This window comes from Erythrolamprus reginae, chromosome 7 (assembly GCF_031021105.1).
Source record: "Erythrolamprus reginae isolate rEryReg1 chromosome 7, rEryReg1.hap1, whole genome shotgun sequence".
Classification (NCBI taxonomy): domain Eukaryota; kingdom Metazoa; phylum Chordata; class Lepidosauria; order Squamata; family Dipsadidae; genus Erythrolamprus; species Erythrolamprus reginae.
Genome location: NC_091956.1, coordinates 26032020 through 26047402, shown reverse-complemented (window position 1 = coordinate 26047402; position 15383 = coordinate 26032020). Strand labels below are relative to the sequence as shown.

General features: G+C 42.8%; 1 protein-coding gene across 1 annotated transcript in view; it reads left to right on the top strand.

The window, feature by feature from the left end:
- DLC1 (DLC1 Rho GTPase activating protein) overlaps nt 1-15383 on the top strand; it is a 395627-nt gene that overhangs the window by 139201 nt on the left and 241043 nt on the right.

Sequence of the window (15383 nt, the reverse complement as noted above, 5' to 3'; positions counted from 1 at the left end):
AGACATCCAATAAGATTTTGTGATTTGGGTCTCCTACTGTTATTTAATATACTTTACCTGCTACTTTTTCATGTTATTTATGGGCTATCTAGGCAAAACAGATTCTGTCTTTATATTTTACAAGTTTTATACTGAAAAGATGTCAATTGCAACTGCTTACAAGAAGCTGCTTGGCCATAACTTCAAAAGAAATTGTATCCTGCACTTAAGGCACTAACATGAATTCAGTAGAGCAATGATGGCGAAACTATGGCACATCTGATATCTGATGCCACACAAGGTGTTTCCCTATGTCAGCTCCAGTGCACATGCATGCACTGGCCAGTTGGTTTTTGGCTGCCTTTTTGGCCGTTTCTGCTCTCCCCAAGCTTCAGGAAAGCCTCCTGAAGACTGGGGATGGGAAAAACAGCCCAAACAGAAGTTGACTTGTGTGATCACTCTCAACCTCTTTTTCGCTGTCAGTGGTCTTCAAGAACTACTTCGGTTTTGGATAGTTATAGCCAGAGCAAGAGAGAGAGAGAAAGGGAGAAAGAGAAAAAGAGATCATGGGAGAGAGAAAGAGAGAAAGGGAGGAAGGAAGAGAGAGAGAGAAAAGGAGAGGAAGGAAGAGAGAGAGAGAGAGAAAGAGAGCAGGGGAGAGAGAGAAAGGAAGGAAGAGAGAGAGAGAAAAGGAGAGGAAGGAAGAGAGAGAGAAAAGGAGAGGAAGGAAGAGAGAGATAGCAAGAGAGAAAGACAGCAAGAGAGAGAGAGAAAGAGCGCAGGGGAGAGAAAAAGAGAGAAAGGGGGGAATGAAGACAGAGAGAAAGAGACCAAGGGGGAGGGAAGGAGGGAGAGAGAAAGAAAGAGACAAGGAGGAAAGAAGAGAGAGAAAGATAGAGAAAAAGAGAGAGGAAGGAGGAAGAGAGTAAGAAACTCCCCCCAGAGATTAGAATTGCCCCCACCCTCCTTGCCTTTCGTAAGCTACTGAAAACCCACCTCTGCCGCCAGGCATGGGGGAATTCAGACTTTTTTCTCCCCCTATGCCGTTACAACTGTATACATGGTATGTTTGTATGTATGTTTGGTTTTTATATATTAAGGGGTTTTAATTTGCTTTTAGTATTGGATTTTCATGATTGTTGTTAGCCGCCCCGAGTTTTCAGAGAGGGGTGGCATATAAATCCAATAAACTTAAACTTAAACTTAAAGAAAGAGGGAGGCAGAGAGAGAGAGAAAAAAAGATTTTGTTTGCAAATAATTTTTACACCAACACCCCTTCCCCCACAATGGTGTCCCTCTTTCCCAATCTTAAAATCTGGTCCCTTTTAGCTAGATAGGCCTTCAGGAAAGCCTTGAAGGCAGCAGAACAAATGAGCCGAGGTGTGGGAGGCCTGGTTGCAATTACCTGAAGGTAAGTAGTTGGGTAGCTCCACTGAAGGTAAGTAGTAGGGCAGCTTCACAGCTTCAGTGAGGCCTGTGTGTATGCATTATGGGTGTGGGCACCATGTGTACACTATCGTGCATGTGCTCACCCTTTTGGCACCTGAACCAAAAAAAGGGTCGTCATCACTGCAGGAAAGATATTCATCGGCCACAAACTCAGAAGGAGGAAGCAGAGTATCCAGCAAACATGGAAAACAGGGAAATCAGGGAATTATCAGGGAAACTGGCGGTTCGGGAAATATCATGGAATTCATGGAAAAAACTGAATAAATCGGGGGGGAGGGAAACAAACTGTATTAAAATGTTTAAAAGTCAGGGAAAAATCATGTTAAAAAGAAAACAGATCGCACTGCCTGGTAGAGTCAAGCAAAAATAAGCATAACTGTGGTAACAACTTGCTTCCTCAGCTACCAATATTTCTCCATGGCTTAGCCGTTTGGTATGACCGTGCCTTAACTAGATCGCAAGTTACAGGGAAATATCAGGGAATTTCAAAATGCTTTCCCCCTGGACACCCTGATGAAAGGTACCCTGATCAATTAATTCTAAAGTGACATATGTTCTACAATCGGTATCAAATTTAGCACTTGATTATGGAGCGGACATTGCCATGCCCAGTAAACTCACCTTCAATCCCCCTAGATCTTTTCATGCTTAGCATGACGGGTTGTGAAAATGCTATCAGTGCAACAGACAGCCAGATAAAGAGGTATCTCTGACAAGCAGTTCCCATCCATGACAGCTGGTGCCTTAAAACCTGTAAAGAAAACAGGTGCTTGGAGCCTTTGGGGAGTAGGATTTTCATGCATGTTACATTATACTCACATTCTCTTCTTATCTTAGTTCGAGTTTATTATGCTGTAATATTAAATAGCTCTTGTTGAAAAAGAATTTGTCTAAGTTACTGTTCCGGAAAGTGTTTAAGGTTAGAGCTAAGATCAAACATGTTTTGCTTAGAAAGGGGCCATCCTCCTGAGGTCTAATGCTTCCCATTTTAACATAAAGGTTCAACTGAGATTCATTCATTTATATAACAGCGGGGTGTTGGGTTTTTTTTAATTCTAACAGTCATTTGTTTAACTAATGTTTATCTTGGAAATCCTTTTGCCATCCCAAGCACATCAATAGAGGGCTAAAATCTGGCAAAATTAATTATAGCAATATTAAAATTCACTGGTATTCTTAAGAGCTGAAAATTGAAATCCAATGTTTCCTTCTTCCTTTGGTAATGGTTAAAACAGACATATAGATGCCCTCATCACCTCGAGGCTCAACTACTGTAACGCTCTCTACATGGGGCTACCTTTGAAAAGTGTTCGGAAACTTCAGATCGTGCAGAATGCAGCTGCGAGAGCAACCATGGGCTTTCTTAAATATGCCCATGTTACACCAACACTCCGCAGTCTGCATTGCTTGCCGATCAGTTTCCGGTCACAATTCAAAGTGTTGGTTATGACCTATAAAGCCCTTCATGGCATTGGACCAGATTACCTCAGGGACCGCCTTCTGCCGCACCAATCCCAGCGACCAGTTAGGTCCCACAGAGTTGGCCTTCTCCGGGTCCCGTCAACTAAACAATGTTGCTTGGTGGGACCCAGGGGAAGAGCCTTCTCTGTGGCAGCCCCAGCCCTCTGGAACCAACTCCCCCCAGAGATTAGAATTGCCCCCACCCTCCTTGCCTTTCGTAAGCTACTTAAAACACGCCTCTGCCGCCAGGCATGGGGGAATTAAGATTTCTTCTCCCCCTAGGCCTTTACAATTGTATGCATGGTATGTTTGTATGTATGTTTGGTTTTGTATATTAAGGGGTTTTAATTCGCTTTTAGTATTGGATTATTATTGTATACTGTTTATGATTGCTGTTAGCCGCCCCGAGTTTTCGGAGAGGGGCGGCATATAAATCCAATAAATAAATAAATAAAATAAAATAAATGTTATTGTAACGTTTTCCATTTTTTATGCTTGAGCCTCAAGAGTACTCATCTATGGTTGAGATAAGACTGGAATAATTTGGGCTGCTTCCATTTCCTTTCGGATGAATATCTGTCTTGAGATTTGAACTGGCTGTAAACACGTTATTAAAATATATTTGTAATTTGTAATGTCCTCGAATTACATCTGCTTTGAATTTAATATTAATTCACTGTCGAAAGGGGCAAGGATAACTCACCAATAATTTATGCACGGTATTTCAGAGTGTGCCTTACATGTGACATGAGCCAATTTTGCTGCTCGATGGTCAAGATGGAGGCTGTGGCCAGGAAATACTATCTTTGCTGCACTGATGGGACATGCCTTTAAGAAATGTAATACATATTCTGCTCAACTTAGAATAGTAATGTATTTACTGTGAGCCAAAATAGGGGTCACAGTCTGGCATAAACATGGCATAAACATTTATTTCCTAACCTATTTTTGTGGTTTGAACTTTATCTCATCTTCTGCTCATAGCTGACGCTTCATTATACTATAAACAAGGATGGGCTGCCAAAATTTTTACTGCCACACTGTGGGCGTGGCTTATTATGTGGGTGTGGCTTGATGGTCATGTGACTGGGTAGGAGTGACTTGTCGGCCATGTGACCAGGTGAGAGTGGCTTGACAAACATGTGACTGGGTGGGAGTGGCTTACCGGCCAAGATAAATTTTCAAATAGGTGGACTCTTTTTCAGTTGATTAAGTCACATTATTTGAATAGCCACAAAAAGGACAAATGATAGACAGCATTATTTGTTGAGGAGCACAGTAACATTTTAAGGTTCTGTTCTGAACCCACAAGGTTCAGTATGATAACACATTAGGCAAGTAGCTCAATTTTCTTTAGTTGCTATTACAAAATTACCCCCAAAAAAATCGCACACACACACACATGCATCCTCTCACAAGATTTTGCTTCTGCACAGTAGGATGCAATCTATGTTACTAACCCTTAGCAGCTGGATATTCTCATGAAAAGGGATAAGAACTATGGCTCTTGTGGACTTCAACTCCCAGAATTCCTGGGCAGATTGGCTAGGGAATTCTTGGAGTTAAAGTCCACAGGTTGTATAGGGGCCATAGTTTCTCACCTGTGACTGTGGGAGTCTGTAGAAAGACGTCAATAACTAAATGAGTGCTATGACATTCTGATCAAAGCTCTATCCTTCCGATGCATGCATTGTTAAGCTGCATACTTGCACATAAGGAGCAGCAAGTATGTCATGACATTTGTGTTGTCGTTCTAATAAAAATTATAAACATTTATAGTCCCTGTTTCTAAATCTCCGGGACCGCCTTCTGCCGCACGAATCCCAGCGACCAATTAGGTCCCACAGAGTTGGCCTTCTCCGGGCCCCGTCGACTAAACAATGTCATTTGGCGGGCCCCAGGGGAAGAGCCTTCTCTGTGGCGGCCCGAACTCTCTGGAACCAGCTCCCCCCGGAGATTAGAACTGCCCCCACCCTCCCTGCCTTTGGTAAACTCCTTAAAATTCACCTTTGCCGTCAGGCATGGGGGAATTGAGACTTCTCCCCCAGGCCTATACAATTTAAGTATGGTATGTCTGTGTGTATGTCTGTTTTAATAACAGGGATTTTAATGTTTTCTTTTTTAATCGTTAAATTATTAGATTTGTTATGAACTGGTTTTTATTGTTGTTGTGAGCCGCCCCGAGTCTATGGAGAGGGGCGGCATACAAATCTAATAAATAAATAAATAAATAAATAAATAAATAAATAAATAAATAAATAAATAAATAAACAAACAAACAAACAAACAAACAAACAAATAAAATATTTGCACATTTAGCCGTGTGGTCACAGGCATAGCTCAAAAGTATTAATTTAAATTTTTGCCGTCCTAAACTATCAGACCTGTAGCTCTTTTGAAGAAGGAATCTACAGTACCTTTCTCTGTAACTGCTTAAGATTACTGGAAAGGGCTTTGTTTGGGCCTTAAGAGGTCCTATCAGTGGCATTCTATATTCCAGCTGTAGCATCTTTATTGTACTTGGGCCAACACGAATCCTCCTTTTTCGGAAGGCTTCTGCAACTTAATAGTTCTGTTGCAAATATAGTTCTATTGTTCATCTTTCTATTTTAAGGTTGTCTTTCATGCTTCGTACTTTGGTTTTACAATGTGTTTTGTTCTTGTTTTTATTATACTGTTTTGTCAGTTTTATTTAGCGTTTGAGCATAGAAAGTTGCTTAAGGGTCCTGTTTTACAAGCAGCTAAATAGGGAACTATATTTTCTCTACGGCTAAGACTCCGTCTTTATATGAGACTTCATAAACTATTCCTTAGCAGGCAACGCTATATTCAGTACAATAACGTCTTGCCATAAAACCTGGGTATGCATACTTTCTGCCTGTCACATAAACCATTCAAAGACCTGGGAAGATGGCTTTAATTAGGCTAAACATTTTAGTTAATTAAAATGTTAGATTTAGTCAAGAATTAACTAAAGCTTTAGATCAGAGGTCTTCAAACTTGGCAACTTTAAGACTTGTCGACTTCAACTCCCAGAATTCATAGCTGGCTGGAGAATTCTGGTAGTTCAAGTCCATAAGTCTTGAAGTTGCCAAGTTTAGGGACCCCTGCTTTAGATGGTTAATTAAATACCCTTTTAAAAACCCTGAGGATATACAGCTGGTTGATCTTCAAAGATACACAGTTAGCTTTGTTTTTGCTGTTAGGAATTCTCTGTGGAAGAAGGAAAGTCCATAAATCTACAGGGTGAAACCCCTGGCCCACAGATCATCTATGAAGTACAGTATATCTCTGGCTAGTGAATCTTAGCATCCCTGTTGAGAAGTGTGGGTGACCTCTGAAAGCAAAGCTTACAAAGAAATTGTTCAGAAAGAAAAGAAGATTGCGGACATCAGCAGTGAGAATGCAAACACAGGATTCTCTAGGGTCCTTTAATTCCTATGGAATTCTAACCAGGAAATGGAGGGGGGGGGAGCAATCTTGGATGTGTGTGTTTTGTTTTTTGTTTTTACTTTGACCTTCCAGAGTTGTTAATCTGATCCTATGTAGCTTCTGCTCTGGCAATCTCACACTACTGACTAGAGCCTACAAAACCTATGCCAGACCCATTCTCGAATACAGCTCATCTGTCTGGAACCCATACCACATCTCAGACATCAACACTCTCGAAAACATCCAAAGATATTTCACCAGAAGAGCCCTTCACTCCTCCACTCGAAAGAGAATACCCTACGAAAATAGACTATCTATCCTGGGTCTTGAAAGCTTAGAACTGCGGCGCCTAGAACACGATTTAAGTATTGCCCACAAGATCATATGCTGCAACGTCCTTCCGGTCAACGACTACTTCAGCTTCAACCGCAACAACACAAGAGCACACAACAGATTCAAACTTAATATTAACCGCTCCAAACTTGACTGTAAAAAATATGACTTTAAAAATCGAGTTGTCAAAGCGTGGAACTCATTACCGGACTCAATAGTGTCAACTCCCAACCCCCAACACTTCTCCCTTAGACTCTCCACGATTGACCTATCCAGGTTCCTAAGAGGCCAGTAAGGAGCGTATATAAGTGCACTGATGTGCCTATCGTCCCCTGTCCAATTGTCTTTCTTTATCTCATATGTCATATATATTCTCTCCTTATCTATCTATCTATCTATCTATCTATCTATCTATCTATCTATCTATCTATTATATATATATATATCATATATATTCTCTCCTTATCTCTTATATCATATATACTCTCTCCCTCCCATCTACTTCTCTTCTTTTTACTTTCTATCGTCATGTATATTACTTAATGTCTATTCTCTCCCATATGTATTGTATATTGGACAAAGAATAAATAAAAATAAATAAATAAATAAATTCCAATAGCAACTATCACAATGAGGATGGCAGTATGGTGCCTCTGACAAATGGGATGAATATGTGAGAAGATGAGATCTTTTTGTGAGGATCAGTGGCGAGAGTTCTGCCGATTCCACCTCTTCTTTAGTAGCGGAAATTTACTGCCGCTTGCCAAACCAGCAGCGATGATCGGCGGTCCATGCTCCCAAACTGGTCCTTCAGTCACTATGGCTTGCAAAGGTTTCTGGGCATGCACAGAGGGTCATTATCAGGTGTTTTGCACAACATGAAAGGGGTGCAAAATGTGCACTTCTGTCGGTAGAAAAGGTAAATGGAACCCACCAGGGGTAAAATGCTCCCAGTTCGCTCATGCCTATTGGTCATTAGAGAGCCAATCACAAAGGTAGCACAAGGCTCCACCCGCCTACCCGAACACTGCCATTTGGGGGTTTTTTACCCTCTGCACAGAACACTTGGCATATGCAGAGAGGGTAAAATAACCCAAATGGCGGCATCTGGGGAGGTGGGGGGAGCCCTGCGCTCCCTTCATGGCCAGCTCTCTGATGACCTACGAGCAAACCGGAAGCATTATTATTATTATTATTATTATTTATTAGATTTGTATGCCGCCCCTCTCTGGAGACTCGGAGCGGCTCACAACAACAAAACAGTACAAACCATACGTAAAGCGGAAACGGCACAGAGGAATCAATTTCCCCATGCCTGACGGCAAAGATGGGTTTTAAGGAGTTTGCAAAAGGCAAGGAGGGTGGGGGCAATCCTAATCTCCGAGGGAGTTGATTCCAGAGGGTCAGGGCCACCACAGAGAAGGCTCTTCCCCTGGGTCCTGCCAGATGACATTGTTTCGTCGACGGGGCCCGGAGAAGGCCAACTCTTTGGGACCTAACTGGTCGTTGGGATTTGTGCGGCAGAAGGCGGTCTCAGAGATATTCTGGTCTGATGCCATGAAGGGCTTTATAGGTCATAACCAACACGTTGAATTGTACCCGGAAACTGATCGGCAACCAATGCAGACTGCGGAGTGTTGGTGTGACATGGGCATACCTAGGGAAGCCCATGATTGCTCTCGCAGCTGCATTCTGCATGATCTGAAGTTTGCGAACACTCTTCAAATGTAGCCCCATGTAGAGAGCGTTACAAAGGTAGCCCCATGTAGAGAGTACAACCGCCAAAGTGTAATACCCGCTGGCACATGATTTATTGAGTTTTTCAACCCCCAATAGGCCAGCCATGGATAAATCCAAGAAAAGAAAAATTTCAGAAGAAACAGAACATTTAATTCAATTACATATGCTAGTTCTGTGGCCGCTCAGGAAATAGTCAAGCACAGGAAGGGTTTTGTGACTCCTGGTGCTTTCCTTCCTGTGGGAAATGGGTCCAAATGGCTCTTTGAGTGTTGCCAACCTCTGCCCTCAGTGATGGGCTGCCAAAATGTTTACTGCCATGCTGTGGGCGTGCCTTAGTTTGTGGGTGTGGCTTGATGGTCATGTGACCAAGTAGGAGTGGCTTACCAGCCACTTGAGCAGGTTGGAGTAGCTTGACAATCAGGTGAATGGGGGTGGCCTAAAGGTCATGTGACTGGATAGGAAGGGCTTACTAACCAAGATAAGTTTTCAATTAGGTCTTAGACTCTTTTTCAGTTGATTAAATCACATTATTTGAATATCTGCAAAAAGTACAAATGATAGGCAACATGATTTGTTGAGGAGCATAGTAACTTTTCAAGGTTTTGTCCTGAACCCACAAGGTTCAGTATGATAACAGATTAGGCAAATAGCTCAATTTTCTTTAATTGCTATAAACGTTCAGTTCTAGATAATGATTAAAATGATTAAAGCATTTACGGGTAAAATCATGCTATTTAATTATTTCCTATTTTAAAGTAATTAAGGATCATAATAAGGTACTAGAGAGAGGGAAGGACAATTTAAAAAATCTATTAAGTATTCAATCAATAGTGCATAACCTTACTACCCACACTGTGTGCCCCCCCTGGTGGGGACAGCAGCCCATTACTGCCTGCCCAGACAAGTATTATTATTATTATTATTATTATTATTATTATTATTATTATTATTATTTATTAGATTTCTATGCCGCCCCTCTCTGAAGACTCTAGCTGTCAAGTCTCTTCTTAAAAACTTCCAGTTGATGGAGGTAGACAACTTCTGAAGGCAAGCTGTTCCACTAGTTAATTGTTTTCGCTGTTAGGAAGTTTATCCTAACAGTTGCTTGTTTCCATCCATTATTTCTTGTCCTGTCTTCAGGTCCTTCGGAGAAGAGGTTGACACCTCCTGTTCTTTGTAGCAGCTACTCAAATACAGTAGAACCCCGACTTACGAGACTAATTGGTTCCGGAAGGAGGCTCGTAAGTCAGAACGCTCGTATGACGAAACATTGTTTCCCATAGGAAACAATGTAAAGTCAATTAATCCGTGCAGGTTTCCCCCAGGCCGGCTGCCACGTTTTAAAACACGCGCGCCGCTTTGCAGCTGTCTTCTGAAGCCGAACACGGAAGTTAGCGTTCCGGCTTCAGGAGACAGCTGCAAAGCGGCGCGCGTGTTTTAAAATGTCACAGCCGGCCTGGGGGGCTTGGGGGGAAGCCCCCGAGCCCCCCAGGCCGGCTGCCACGTTTTAAAATACGCGCGCCGCTTTGCAGCTGTCTTCTGAAGCCGAACGCAGAAGTTAGCGTTCCGGCTTCAGGAGACAGCTGCGAAGCGGCGCGCGTGTTTTAAAAGGTTGCAGCCGGCCTGGGGGGCTTGCCAGCACCCCCCCGAGCCCCCCAGGCCGGCTGCAACCTTTTAAAACACGCGGGATACGAGCGCCAAGGAGCTGTCTCCTGAAGCCGAACGCGGAAGTTAGCTTTCGGCTTCAGGAGACAGCTCCTTGGCGCTCGTATCCCGAATGTGAGCTCGGGAGGCGAACAAAAATGTCGCTCCCCTCCCAGCTCTTATCTCGAGTAGCTCGTAAGTAGAGCTGCTCGTATGTCGAGGTTCCACTGTATTGGAATGCTGCTGTCCAAGTTGCCCATTCCTTTTAATGTGTTCTTTTGTGTTAAAATATTAGGTGACCTTATATTGACGCCAATGACCGTATCTTGGTTAAATGATTATTACACAGGCAAATTATTATTTTTAAAGCGTAGGCAGCTGCATTAGTTTATAGCATAGTAGTGAATTTTATTAGGAAACAAATGTGTGAGAGAATGACATAACTAGTAATTTTATTTTATTTTTCTAATCATACAATATAAAAAATATGAAACAGAAAAAAACCCTGAAAGTGTATTGTTCAATCATATGGAAGGTATTAGAACTGTTCTTTTGTATCATCATGTTTAAGAGTTAGGAATAATTTGAAGCTGTATTAGACCCATCTGACTGTTCAGGAAAATCCCACTTAATTGCTCTTTTGCCAAAAATGTTATATCACTTCCTGGGAATGCAATTAATATAAAACATATGGAAAGCATTGGAGAGGGTCCACAGTGAATTCAAAGATTTTTTGTTTTGTTTTTTAAGATGGAGACATTTTTCCTAAGTAACAGTAAGGCATGCTATCCTACAAGGTTGAGAATTAACGAAGTATATCAGTGCTCCACCCCAAACCTTAAGTCGTATGGAGCTTGTCAGAAGAAATGAACAATCCTTTTCCAGGTTTTTTTTCACTCTCCTTTTTTTCTTTGACAACTGACATTGATTTTTTTCTATACTGATATTTGTTTTTAAGTACAATTAGAAATGATTAAAACTTTTTAATTATTTACCTTAGTATAAAAGTTTGTACACTTATTTATTTATTTATTTAATTCAATTTTTTAATGCCGCCCTTCTCCTTAGACTCAGGGCGGCTTACAAGATGTTAGCAATAGCACTTTTTAACAGAGCCAGCATATTGCCCCCACAATCTGGGTCCTCATTTTACCCACCTCGGAAGGATGGAAGGCTGAGTCAACCTTGAGCCGGCGATGAGATTTGAACCGCTGACCTGCAGATCTGGCAGTCAGTTTTAGTGGCCTGCAGTACTGCACTCTACCTGCTGCGCCACCTGGGCTCATCCCCGATTTATAACATTTCATTTAGTCACTGTTCAAAATTACGACGGGACCGAAAATGCTGATTCTATATTAATTTGGTCATGAATTTTATTTGAGTTGGTTCTTCCAATACTTTTGGATCATATTCTTTAGAAAAGTTGTCATCATAAATGTTCCAGGCCAACTGCTGTATGGGTATAAGTGTTTTATCTGTCCAAATGCTCTTTGATACAAGCAGACCTCGGAGATAGTATTTCTAACTCCAGAAAGCATCTCTCTTCAATAATTCTGCTGAAATTTCAGAAGTTGGCTGGCACTACTGGCAAATATACATACAGTTGTTCATGATCAGATCTGGGCAAGGGGTGGCCCGCAGGCCGCATCCGGTCTGCCCGCTGTGACTGGTTTCCTGGAGGAGGAAGCCATGGAGTGGGGGGGAAGAAGCGCCTCGAATGAACAGGACAAAAAAGCACTCACCCCCCAGGCTCACTTAGAGCCCCACTGTCGCAGGACAAATTGGGGTCACCCTTTTTAGTCCTATTTTGCCGCAGGAAAGCAACAATCCCTCCTTCCTCACGGCTCTCTCCTCTCTGTGGTGCAGCAGCAGCCCAACCGTAGCGGGAACAGGCTGGGCGGTTGAGACAGGGAGGGGACAACAACCCAGAGGATAGGATGCAAGGGCAGAGGGCTGCTGGGGGAGGAGGTGGCCCAACATAGAGGGGAGGAAGGCGGGAGGGCGGCTTCATGCCATATTCAATTCAATTTATTAGATTTGTATGCCGCCCCTCTCCGAATACTCGGAACACTTTCCTATTAAAAACACTTCCCTCCTGAACCTTATTTAACCCTTTAACATATTTAAATATTTTGATCATGTCCCCCCCTTTCCCTTCCTCCAGACTATACAGATTGAGTTCATTAAGTCTTTCCTGGTAAGTTTTATGCTTAAGACTTTCAACCATATTTGCCGCCCGTCTTTGGACCTGTTCAATTTTATCTATATCTTTTTGTTATCTATATCTTCCTGCTTGTTATACCTCTATCTATGTAGCCAAGCATTCTACTCGCTTTCCCTACCACCTGACTGAACTGTTAACCCATTTTGAGACTGTCAGAAATCACTACCCCTAAATCCTTCTCTTCTGAGGTTTTTGCTAACACAGAACTGCCAATACAATACTCCGATTGAGGATTCCTTTTCCCCAAATGCATTATTTTATATTTGGAAACATTAAACTGCAGTTTCCATTGCTTTGACCACTTAGATAAGCTATATCATTTGCCATATTACAGACGTCTCCAGGAATATCAACCCTATTGCACACTTTAGAGTCATCAGCAAATAGGCAAACCTTCCCTACCAAACCTTCCCCTATGTCACATATTAAAAAGAATAGGACCCAGAACAGAACCTTGTGGTATACCGCTTGTAACCAGGCTCTGCTCAGAGTACTCGCCATTAACAACAACCCTCTGATATCTACGCTTCAGCCAGCTGCAAATCCACTGAACTATCTGGGGATTAAGTCCAATCTTCACTAATTTATCTATCAGCTCTTTATGTGGAACTGTATCAAAGGCTTTGCTGAAGTCCAGATAGGCAATATCCACGGCTCCACCTTCATCCAACACCTTTGTGACATAATCAAAGATGCATGAGACAATGGATGCATGAGAAAATGCTCTGTGCGCTGCATGTTGACAACCCAAATAAAATTGACCAAAGGCTTGTCTGTCTGACCTATTTGTCCCAACTCAAGGAGCTTTGTAAGAATGTACCGTATGTTGTCCTCACACCACCCAGGCTGCTGCAGAGGGAACTTCCCACCGTCCTTCTCACTTCATCTGAAAAGCAGTGTTTTCCAGTTTCTGCTGTATGGTGCTGTTGTGTGGCCCAGCTGATACACTTCATTTTCTTCTTGGCACTCTTATTTTTTCTAAGCAAGTGAATTCTGAAATTCCTCTTTCCACTTCAAGTAATAGGAATGTTGAAAACCCGTGGTTGTTTTCTTTTCTATTCAGAGAGATGAATAGACAGAAGTCAATTGTAATGGGGGCTTGTACAAGGGCTATATTGATGGAAACCACATGGTCTTAAAGGCTCATGCATGGAAGGAAAGTAAGTGGTCCTTGCTTTTCGAGCATTGGAGAGAGAGTTAAAGACATGGCAATTCACCAATGCTTAACAGAGGGATATAATCAAGATCCAGTTGAGATACTGATACCACTCTATAAAGCCTTAGTAAGACCACACCTAAAATATTGCACCCAGATTAGGAGATTGGAAGCTAAAACCTATGAAGAATTGTTGCGGGGAATGGGCATGGCTAGTCTAATGAAGAGAATGTCCAGGGCATAGTTCCCTCTAAGCTGAGCAGTGAGCAATCGCTCACTTAAAAATCATCATCAACTCAGAGTTTTCCAAACTTGCCCAGAAGCCGAGAGGGAAAGAGTGAGAGGGAAGGAGAGAGAGAGGAAGAGAGGAAGAGAGAGAAGCAGGTAGAAAAAAGAGAGGAAGGAAAAGAGAAAGAAAAAGAATGGGAGTAAGGAAGAGAGAAAGAAAATCAAAATCTAGTTTGAAACTAGCTCAACTATTTAAGTGGCATTTTGATATTGATAGAGTTGCCCTATTATGAGCTCACTGTTATAGACACACAGTACAGTATTTTATTTTGAAATTCTCTGAGGCAAAACAGGGTGGGTTTTTTATTTGTTTGTTTGTTTGTTTGTTTATTATTTCTGTGCCGCCCGGTCCCGAAGGGACTGCCGCTCAGACACTATACTTTTCCGCCCACCCCAAAAAAAAATTAGAGGGAACACTGGTCCAGGGGAGACATAATAGCAGTGCTACAATATTTGAGTGGCTGCTTCAGAGAGAAAGGGGTCAAGCTATTGTCCAAAGCACCTGAAGGCCAGTCAAGGAATAATGGATGGAAAGTGAACAAAGGAGAGATTCAACTGGGAAATAAGGAGAAATTTTCCAACAGTGAGAGCAATCAACCAATGGAACAGAAGTTGCCTTCAGAAGTTGTGGGGCTTCATCACTCTTTCAAGAAGAGACTGGAGAGCCCCCTGTCAGAAATGGTGTAGGGCAGTGATGGCAAACGTATGGCATGGGTGCCACAGGTGGTACGCGGAGCCATATCTGCTGGCACGTTAGCCATTGCCCTAGCTCAGCTCCAATGTGCATGCATGTGCCAGCCAACTAATTGTTGGCTCACACAGAGGCTCTAGGAGGCCATTTTTGGCCTCCAGAGAGCCTCTGGGGGAATGGGGAGGACATTTATATCCTCCCAAGCTCCAGGGAAGCCTTTGGAGCCTGGGAAGGGCAAAACACGAGCTTACTGGGCCACCAGAAGTTGGGAAACAGGCTGTTTCTGGACTCCAGAGGGCCTCCAGGGGGTGGGGGAAGCTGTTTTCACCCTCCCCATTGAATTATGGGTGTGGACACTCACACCTGTGCAATACCATGCATGCACACTATTTCGGCACCCAAGGAAAAAAAAGGTTCACCATCACTGGTGTAGGGTCTCCTGGTTGGGTGGAGGTTGGCCTAGATGACCTAAATGGTCTCTTCTAACTCTGTTAATACATTAACGAGTCAAGATACATTAATGGATAGTGTGCATTTGGCAAATCTGAAAAACATATTAAAATGCAATACCAGTTATTTATTAGTACAGTGGTACCTCTCCTTATGAACGCCTCTACTAACGAACTTTTCGAGATATGAACCCGGTGTTTAAGATTTTTTTGCCTCTTCTTCCAAACTATTTTCACCTTATGAATCTGAGCTGCCGCCGCTGGGATGCCCTGCCTCCGGACTTCCGTTGCCAGCTGAAGCACTGGGATTCTCCTGAGCCTCCCCTCCCTGGGAATCCCCGCCTCCAGACTTCCGTTGCCAGCCGAAGCACCCGTTTTTGCATTGCTGGGATTTCCCTGAGGCTCCCCTCATTGAGATTCCCTTCATTTTTGCCGGTGCTGCTTTGAATCCCATCAAGGGGAGGCTCAGGGAAATCCCAGCAATGCAAGAACGGGCGCTTCGGCTGGCAACGGAAGTCCGGATGTGGGGTTACCCAG